Source organism: Echinops telfairi, unplaced genomic scaffold (genome assembly GCF_000313985.2).
Source record: "Echinops telfairi isolate 266 unplaced genomic scaffold, ASM31398v2 ScPeMD7_16;HRSCAF=60, whole genome shotgun sequence".
NCBI lineage: Eukaryota > Metazoa > Chordata > Mammalia > Afrosoricida > Tenrecidae > Echinops > Echinops telfairi.
In genome coordinates, this window is record NW_022103913.1 from 5,147,258 (window position 1) to 5,157,170 (window position 9,913).

A 9,913-nucleotide genomic window follows, 5' to 3' on the forward strand; every position below is an offset into this window, starting at 1 on the left:
GGGGGGGATGAGGAACTGACACCAAGAGCTCAAGCAGAAAGCAAATGTTTTAAGAATGATGATGGCAAAAAATGTACAAATGTGCTTGACACAATGGATGGATGGATGGATTGTGATAAGAATTGTATGAGCCCCCAATAAACTGATTTAAAAAAAAACCCTCACAGAAAAGAACAATTTCCAATCACACACACACACAAAAAAGCCTATTACCACTGAGTTGATTCTGACTCGTTGCAACCATATAGGGCAGTGGTTCTCAACCTTCCTAATGCCTCAGCCCTTTAATTCAGTTCCTCATGTTGTAGTGACCTCCCAACCATAAAATTATTTTCATTGCTACTTCATAACTGCAATTTTGCTACTGTTATGAATCAGCCGACCCCTATAAAGGGTCATTCAAACCCCAAAGGAGTCGCAACCCAGAGGTTGAGAATCACTGATATAGGGCTTCCAAGACTACAAATCCTTGTAGCAGCTGGTGGGTTTGAACCACTGACTTTGCAATAAATTGTCCAATGCATAACTCACAGTGCCTTAAAGGAGTCTCTTTAGCGGATTCCTCTAACTTTAATTCAGTGCCATCAAATTATTCCTACTCAGCAACCCTGTATGGCAGGGAAAAACTGTTCTTTGGATTTCTGAGGCTGTAAATATTTATAGGAGCAGAAAGTCTCCTCATTCTCTCCCTCATTAACTGGTACGTTCAAACTGAACTTGCACATAACAGTCCAACATGAAACCCACTATTCCACCAGGGCTCCTTTAGCCACCCTACAGAGGTGTCTAAAAGTAGCTGTCACGCTTAGTATACAATTAAGAGAGAAAGTAATGACCTTTTTTGTCCCATTCACAGCTTAGAATCAATTTACAGCGTGGTAGGTTAATGAGCTAAGAGATACTTAAAAATACACTATGTTCTACTGAGTCACTAATTAGTAATCACAGGGAAATATTTTTCAGATTCAAACAATCTTATCTAATAAATATTAAATGTTTTTAAAATAGAGGATGTATGCAACACAGGTATACGATAAACTTTTAATTAATAAAATGAAAGCATGTGATATATTTTCTTAAAGGAAGTAGTGTGGCTCAGTAAGATCAAAGAATTTATCCAAAGACATTCTATCATCAAGCCCACAGTAACAAATTAATCAGTCACAGATCATTGATGATTGTATTCACATGGGTATAATTTATAAGGTCTGTCACTTAAGCTAAGGATTGATGCCTAAAATGACATACAAAACTAAAGATGTTATAAGGGTTTAATTTATATAAAAAGTTTAATCTAAATTTGTAACTATGTAACAAAACTGTCAGCTCTCAAGTGTAAAGAATTTCATTGATAGATAAAACATGCAACCTGGTAAGAGGGTGAATTTAAAAGTACTACTAAAAAGTCACAAAAACTAAACAAAATCATAAAAATATGAAGCTGTTATTTATCAACATATCCTCCAGCTGGGTCTCTTAAAAGTGTTTTTCCATCTCTCTAGCCCTACACCAAAGGATTCTGTATGCTTTCCTTTGCACGTCAAATCAGCAGTTCTGGCAAGCCCAAAAAGCTCAAATCGTATTAACTCCTAATAAAATGGTTTGGAAAATAAATGAATGAATGAAAAATTTTTCTTCTTAAAAAAAAACCTCAAATCCTTTGAAAATGATGATGGCAGCACATGCACAAATGTAACTGATACAACTGATGTCTGGATTGTTTTAAGAGCTATAAGAGCCCCCAATAAGATGATTTAAAAATCAAAACCCAACCCTTAAGTCCTGCTCCTATTACAGTAGAAAAATAAAGAGGAGTCGGAAGAGGCAACTTGAGAGGTCCGGAGTTGAATGGGATAAGATTTCAGCACCAAAATCTCACAGGACAGCCCTTGTTACCCTAAAAGAATGAGCAGGTGCATTGTCATGACCGAAAAAAATTCCTCAGGGGCACCTTCCTGGCTGTTTTCTCAACAAGGTAGTTTTGGGTTTTGTTTAAATAACTTCTCAATTAACCCCCATGATCATCATGTGTATCCTGTAAGAAAATCTATCAAGATTCCCCCTTTCGGATCTCGAAAAAACTCAGCATAACTTTCTGAGCTGATCTGTCTGCCTTGAAATTTAAGTGGCCTAACAGAGGCCCTCAAAGCCAGTTTTGATTAGACCTTGCTCTCAAGATCACATTAGTAATCTTAGACTCATCTCCAGTATGATTCATTCCATGAAATCATCTCGTATTAGCTTCTATCTTGCTTACAAGCCTAGTGGAAAGATCGCTCTGAGTCAGCTGATCTTCATGCAATGCTCTTGGCACTCATTGAACTGAAAGCCTGCAGAGGCCAAGATGTTCACATAAAACTGAAAATGCCCAATCATGTGAGGTCCCAACTCCAGCAGCTACTGCACCAAGATAATTCTACAATCTTCTTCCACCACTTTCTGTACTTCAGTTACCATTTCTGCATTTGTCAGTATTGACGGTCTTCCCTGACGTGGTCCATCTTTGAGGGCCTCCTGACCTCAATCTATTTAAAAGCTATTGGTTTGGGGGTTGTTTCCTTTTCTTTTTTACTGTGAGGCTGCATTCTCCTAAACTACTTGCAAAGTTCCAATGGTTTGAGAGGAGGTCCAATTAAATTTCGTTAAAATTTTGGTTCTTATCCCGGACCTTAAAATCATTTTTTTCCATGGTACAAAAATTATCTTTTTTTTTCTTTTAAGACATCCTAACAAGACGAAGACAATTTTTTTCTGAGAGAACTTGTCTGTAGCCATTCACTAATCATAGACTAAACATGTTTTGTTTGGAATAAATTCATGCATATAACTGGAACCCTGCCTCATAAGCAATACTTTTTTGACTTATCTATGCATTGTCAAATAATTTTGTAAAATTGCTAAGAAATCAAATTAGTGCTATGAGTAAGGAACAAAATGATATGGTTTATTACACCTTGGTTAGTTCCAGCCACTTCAAATTTATTGAAAAATTTCTACAGTAAATGAAAAAACAAAAAAGTAAATAAAAACAAAAAATTCATATAAATTCATTAACTTATTTTCTGTATTTCTCAAAACAAATGATAGCATATTTTTACAACCACAATTTTCCCTAGTTTTCAACCATCTAATAAAGCATGAATTCTTTCTTCATCCTATAAAGCTCATCATCTGATTTCAAATTTCTGAGCACAATGAATAAACCCTTCGTAAATCTCCCTCTCCCAGTAGTCAATGAACTATTTTGATTTACATGTTTTATTACCAAAAATTTAAACCTCCAAGGCCAAATAAAAACACTTACTGTTAAGGTATAATTATTAGATTTTCTCTTCTGGAGAATTAGTAATAATATTTATGGAACATTTTCTTCATCTTCCCACTGCAATGGAGTGGATTGTGGCCCATAGTGACCCCAAATTGAGTTTCTTTACAGGAGCAGACAGCCTCAACTTTCTCTAGTGGCTAGTGGGTTTGAGCCACAAATGTTGCAGGTAGCAGTCCGGTACTAACCAATTCAGATTTTCTAGTCATTAGCAATCATAGTCTTTGGAATCAACTTTGCTATCACTTCAAACCCAAGGGTATTATGATTTTGAAAGGGATGAACTTCCAGACAGACAATGTAGCTTTGTTTTAATAATGCTATTAGCTTTTCATTTTCTTAGCAGTGTAATTTACAAAGCATTTAAATATAGTACCACAAATCATCCAGGGCATTTTCTAAAAGCCTACCCTACCCTAGGCATACCCTGACCCTGGGACTGTTTTTTTTTTAAAATGAACAAGAATGAATTCTACCCGAGGAGACTTCATAGTCTAATAGGGAAAATAAACAAATGAATTCTATGAAATGTGCTCTACTTAAGGAAAGAGAAAAGGCATTGTGATTTCTAACTAACTCCTCCTGGCCAAAGATGGGAGTGTTGACTTCCCAAAAGCAGCTTCAGGCAAGAGATAGCATGAAGCAAGCAGACAGCAAAAGGTTCTGGGCAAGACTGTGGGGTGGGCAAAATGAATAAGAGGGAACAACATGTAAAATAGCCAATGATGAAGCAGTATTCCCATTAAAAGATAAAGAAGATAGGCACAAAAGTAAATGAGCTGCTTAAAGTCACATGACTACTAATTAACAATATATGAAGCAGAATCCAGGTCTTCTGATTTTAATCTGCCTCGTACACCAGGAAATGTCAGTACATGTTGGACAAGAACATCAGATAAAGATTAGTTTTTATCTTACTCTTCTTCCTAAGAGATGGTCCCTGTCTGAGCCACCTCCTTTGAGAGAGATAAAGACTGAGAGATGTATTTACTCCTTAGAGCAAACCTATGAGACACGTGCTTACGCTAGTCTCCATTTTACACCGGAGAATAAGGAGGTCTACAGAGTATAACCAGTTAAGAGATTAGAAGAAATTCAAACCCAGGTGATCAACTGAACAGACCTCTAAGTGCAAGCATTTAACCAAACAAAATCAAAACCAGCTGCCATTGACTTGACTCAGCAGTGCCATAAACCTTTTTTCCAAGGCACCTCTGGATGGATTACAAACAGGAACTTTTCTGTTAGCAACTGAATACATTAGCCATTTGCACCAGCCAGGGATGCCACACCTTACCGCCCCTCTCTACTTTGTCATTCTTGATATCTACAAATACCCACAGATCTTACACTGTAACATTTCAAAAATGCCTATAATGGGTCTCTGTGAGTTGGAACCAATGCAAAGGCAATGGGTTTGACTTGGGGAGGTTTATTCAAGTCCAAGGAGTCCTGGTGGGACAAGGGTTCAGTCTACAGCTGCTAACCAAAAGGTCAAAGGTTCAAGTCCACCAGCAGTTCCACATAAGAAAGATGTAGCAATGGCCTTCTATAAAGATTGCAGCCTTGAAAATCCTAAGGGACAGCTCTCCTGAGTCTAAATAAATTTGAACAATGGATTTGTTTGAATCCAAGTTGAGGAAGAAGGTTCCTTTTAGGCCCACTTTCAGCCTGACATGTTATCTCTAACTCTCCAGATCAGGGACTCTCTCAGTCAGTAGTTTGGAATCTGCCAGCCCAGTTCCTGGTGTCTTAGTTATCTAGGGCTGCTAAAACAAAAAGGCCTGGTAGTGCTAAGCATTGGCAGTTCAAATCCACCAGTCGCTCTGGTGGAGAATGAGGTTGTCTGAACCAAAAACGATTTAGTCTGGTAAGTCCCATATAGGCCACTATGAGTGAGAAACTTGATGGCAGTAGGTGGGCTATAAAAGAAATAATACATGTGGATGACTCTAACAAACAGAAATTAAATTTCTCAGTTTAAAGGTCCAGAAGTCTGAATTCAGGGTACTAACTCTACAGCAAGGTTTTCTCTCTGTCTGCTGGGGGACAGGGGGGAAAGCTCCTGAGAGATCTTCTTGTAGCTTGGCATCTCCATTCCTCCATCTCTGCTCTTTCACCTGATACCCTACCTTATCCTACAAGATTATCCTACCCTAATCTCGTCTCTTTAACACAGGGGTCCTCAAACTACGGCCTGCCAAGGATATTTATCCAGGCCACCGGGTGTTTTTGCCCTGTTTTGTTTTTTACTTCAAAATAAGGTATGTGCAGTGTGCATAGTAATTTGTTCAGTTTGGTTTTTTTTTTAAACTATAGTTCGGCCCTCCAACAGGTCTGAAGGACAGTGAATTGGCCCCGTTTAAAAAGTTTGAGGACCCCTGCTAACGTAACAAAGACAAGCCATTTCCAAATAGGATTATAACCACAGGCACAGAGGTTAGGATTTACAACACTTATTTTGGAGGGCCATAATTCAGCCCATAACATCTCACCCTTTAAAAAACCCACTGCCATGAAGTCTATCCTGACCCACGGCAACCCTGCCACATAACTACCCTCTTTGGGTTTCCGGCTGTAGATCTTTACCAGAGTCAAAAGCCTCATTTCTCTCCTGTGGAGCACCTGATGAGTCCGCACTGCTGATCTTGTAGTTATCAGCCCAATGCATAATCTATTACACCACCTTATTTCACTTTTTGATTTCTCAAAATGTACTTCCCTCAGGCAAAACACATCCACTCATATCAACTCAAAAGTCTTAAATCAACTCCCAGTTCAAAATCTCCTGAATCTAAATAAAAATGGTTGAGATGCTATATATATTTCTCCCAGGTCCAAAATTCCTCTCCACCTGAGAACCTTTGAAATTTAGAATACATACAGGTTATCTGCTCGCAAAACACAACAGTGGAACAGGCATAAGGTATTCATTTCCAGGGCAGACAGAGAAATCAGAGGGAAAAGAAAGATACAAAACACCAAGCAAGGCCAAACCCCAGCAGAACAATTTACATTCGCTCTCAAGATTTGAGAAAATCCTGTTCTCTGAGGCTCTCTAAGTAAGGACTACTGCTCTATCATTCGAAACCCCAGAGGCCATGACCCACCCTTTTGGCTGAGGCTCTACTCTTTGAGACAGGCAGCTTTGCTCCTTCTAACAGTTCTGCTGATCTCCACGCTGCTCAGGGATGGTCCTTTTCTTTTCTTGAAGAATGAAAGATGTGGCTTCTTTGGCCCCTGTTCATTTCAAGAGGCAAATAAGTGTTCTTTCCTTTAGTGTAAACTGATGGGTTTTCTGCTGTTCTTATATGTCATAGGCTTAAATCTCTTTAACAAAAGATTGTGTAGCCAAGTCCATGGTGAAAATTCTAGGGCATATGTCCTTAGTTATACACCAGAATTTCTCAAATCATTAAGTTTTGTTTTCATTTTGCACAATTCATCTCGAAGTCCACTTCTTTTATCTCACATTTAATTTTAAGCAACATATATGGGACCTTGCCTAGAAACCTCATCAGCCAGATAATCCAAGTTCATTACTTACAAGTTCTACCTTCCATCAAACACTTGAACATAGCTCAGACAAGTTCTTTGTTACTGTATAAAAAAGCATCACCTTCCTCCACTGTCCAATCACTGGTTCTTTTTTTCCCCCCTCCAGGCTTCAAAGAAGCATGTTTAGCATTCACATTTCTAGCAACATTCTATTGCTGGTGCTCCATGTATTCTCTAAGACTTTCTCTACAACTTTTCTCATTTCCTTCTGAGCCCTTTGACATTTTATGTGTCCCCTTTAACATCCATAATCCTACCAAAGCAATCTAGGGTTTCACTTTTGCTGTTAGGTACTGTCGAGTCACTTTTGACTCAAAGGGACCCTGTGCACAACAGAAGGATAACGATGGGCCATACTCAGAATCCTTGTTGTTTGACACCTTTATTGCAGCCCTGTGTCCATCCATGAGTTGAAGTTTTTCCTCTTTTCAGATGCCCTTCTACCTTACCTTACATGGTGCCTTTTTCTAGGGATTTACTTATACAAATTAGGCACCTTAACCCCTTTCCAACCTCTACTCATTGCCCAATTCCAAATACAGTTCCATAGTTCAGTTTTGTTATAGCAGCGCCCTAGGTCCTCAGTACCAAATGCTGTCTTAGAATGTAGTGCTGCTACAACAGAAACACCACAAGCAGACAGTTTTAACAGAAATTTATTGTCTTGCAGTGTAGGAAGCTAGAATCTTAATTTAAGGTGTCAGTGCTAAGGGAAGGCTTTCTCTCTGTTGGTTCCAGAAGAAAAGCCCTCTCTGAGTTACTGGGGGATGTTGATGTGGCTTGCCATATCTCTCCCCTTATCTCTGTTCACTTAGTTGTTTAACCTCATTTATCTCAAAAGAGATTGATAAAAACATGCCTCACAGTAATCCTTTCTAAATAAGGTAAGACCACCCATTCCCAAAACAGATCATAACCAAATGCATAGAAGTCCTAACCTTACAACACATATTGTTGGTGGACACAATTCAATCCATGAATACGTGGCCAGTAGAAATGATCAAACTTTCCTCAAGTTTTCCAAGTATAGAGAGTAAGAATGCTTACATAGGTCACCCATTTCCAAGCTCCTTAATAACTGTCAGGACACCATTCCATTTCAGTGACTAGCACCTGCTTATGACTGTCAAAGGAGCCCAGGTAACAGTGGTTGCACATTGGGCTGCTAACCGCAGGTTGGCAATTCTGCAGGTGGATGGTTACCAGTGGCTCTAAGAGAGAAAAGGCTTTCTACTCCCACCAAAAGTTAGTCTCAGAAACCCACAGGGGTAGTTCAACCCTGTCCAGTAGGGTCAAGTCTAAATCAACTCAATGGAACTGTGTTTGGATCTACGACTTTTCCAAGGAGCCCCAGTGATACAATGGTTAAACAATCAGCTGCTAGACACAAGTTAAAAGTTCAAACTCATCAGTGGCTCCTTGGGAGAAAGCTGTAGCAACTTCAATGAAGATTTCAGCCTTAAGAACCCTATGGGCACTTCTACTCTGTCCTATAAACCACGCTCATTGCTATTGAGTCAATGCTGAGTCATAGTGACCCACTGTGGGCTTCTGAGACTGTAACTACTTATGAGATAGCAAGCCCAGTCTTTCTCCTATGGAGCTGCTGGTGGTTTCGAACTGCTGACCATTCCGATCACGCCCCAACCTGTAACCACTACACCACTAGGGGATTGCTAAAAGGCAGAATCAACTCAATGGCAGTGGGTTTCTTCCAGCTCCACCGCCCACCCCACCCCCATCCTCATGAAAACAGAAAAGAGCACATCTTCACAAGGCCAAGGGGCTAAACCAGGAGGGCAAAGAAATAGAGGTGGGAGAGAAGGGTATTTTTTTTCTATGAAGCATACACTCCATGGCATGAACAATTAAATCGATACATCCAAACAGCAGGAGCTGACTGGGCAACACATCAACTACAGTTAGTTAAGACAGTAATATCATTCCCAGCAACTGAGTGATCAATCTCTAAGTATGGGCAGTATCATTGTTCTAAGTCAGAGAAATAAAGTTTGTAGACCAATTTCCATTCCCAATGATATCTCCTTATACACTGTTCTCAAATGGTCTTTGCCAGGGAACAGGTGAAAGTGCTGGACAACTAAATCCTCCTGGAAACTGCCCAACTTAACCTCAATTCCAGGGGGTGTTGAGTGTGTCCTACAGCTATGTATCAGCAAGGCTCCAATGGCTCATATCAAGTTTTCTCAAACAGTGCAAAATATAAGTCCCATATACTTGACAAATGCAGCAACTCTAAAAATGGTGGGAGAATCCAAAGTCAATAACATCATTCTGTAAGGAGAGGAAAAGTTTACAGCCTCAGTAAACTTTGTTAGTCATTTTAATGTTATCTGATTTTCTCCACATAAAGTGAAAAAACTTCCCTTTTATTACTTACCGTTGTTTACAAGAAACATTACGTACGTTTACAATTTGAGAATACTGAATACTAAGGCTAATTTTTGGCAAACTTACCAAGCTTTACCATTCTCTTACAACACAAAAAATCAACCACCTCACTGTTTATGTGTCTGAACTCTATAAAAAGTCGGTAATAACGCTCTGAACATCTGAGCAAAATCTTTTACTTCGTCAACTCATACGGCTCCCTCACAAAAGTAACAATGCCTGCGAAGGAAAGGAATGAAGTGGGTTAAGTGAGGACTGGATGACTGTGTTTTGAGACCTGCGCACAGGAAGCCACTACATCCTGCCCGAAGTCCTTGTCAGTCACGCTGTCTCGATTCAAGTCCCCGCCGCAGCGAAAGAGGGCGAGTACAGGTGTCAGGCCGGGCCGCCCGCGCACGCGCTCCCTCGCACCCCGGGCGGCGGGCGCTCGAGTCCCAGGGCGGCCTGTTTCCTACGACTCCGGGCGCCCTTTTAACCTCCCACAGCCTCAAGCAGCCCCCTCCCCTCGGCTCGGCCCAGCCCCCCCGCCCCTCCTCCCCGAAACCACGGCTCAGCTCGCAGCTCCGGCCGCTCCCGCGTCCGCCCGGAGGCCTGCGTCTCCGGAGGGCCGGAAGCTCC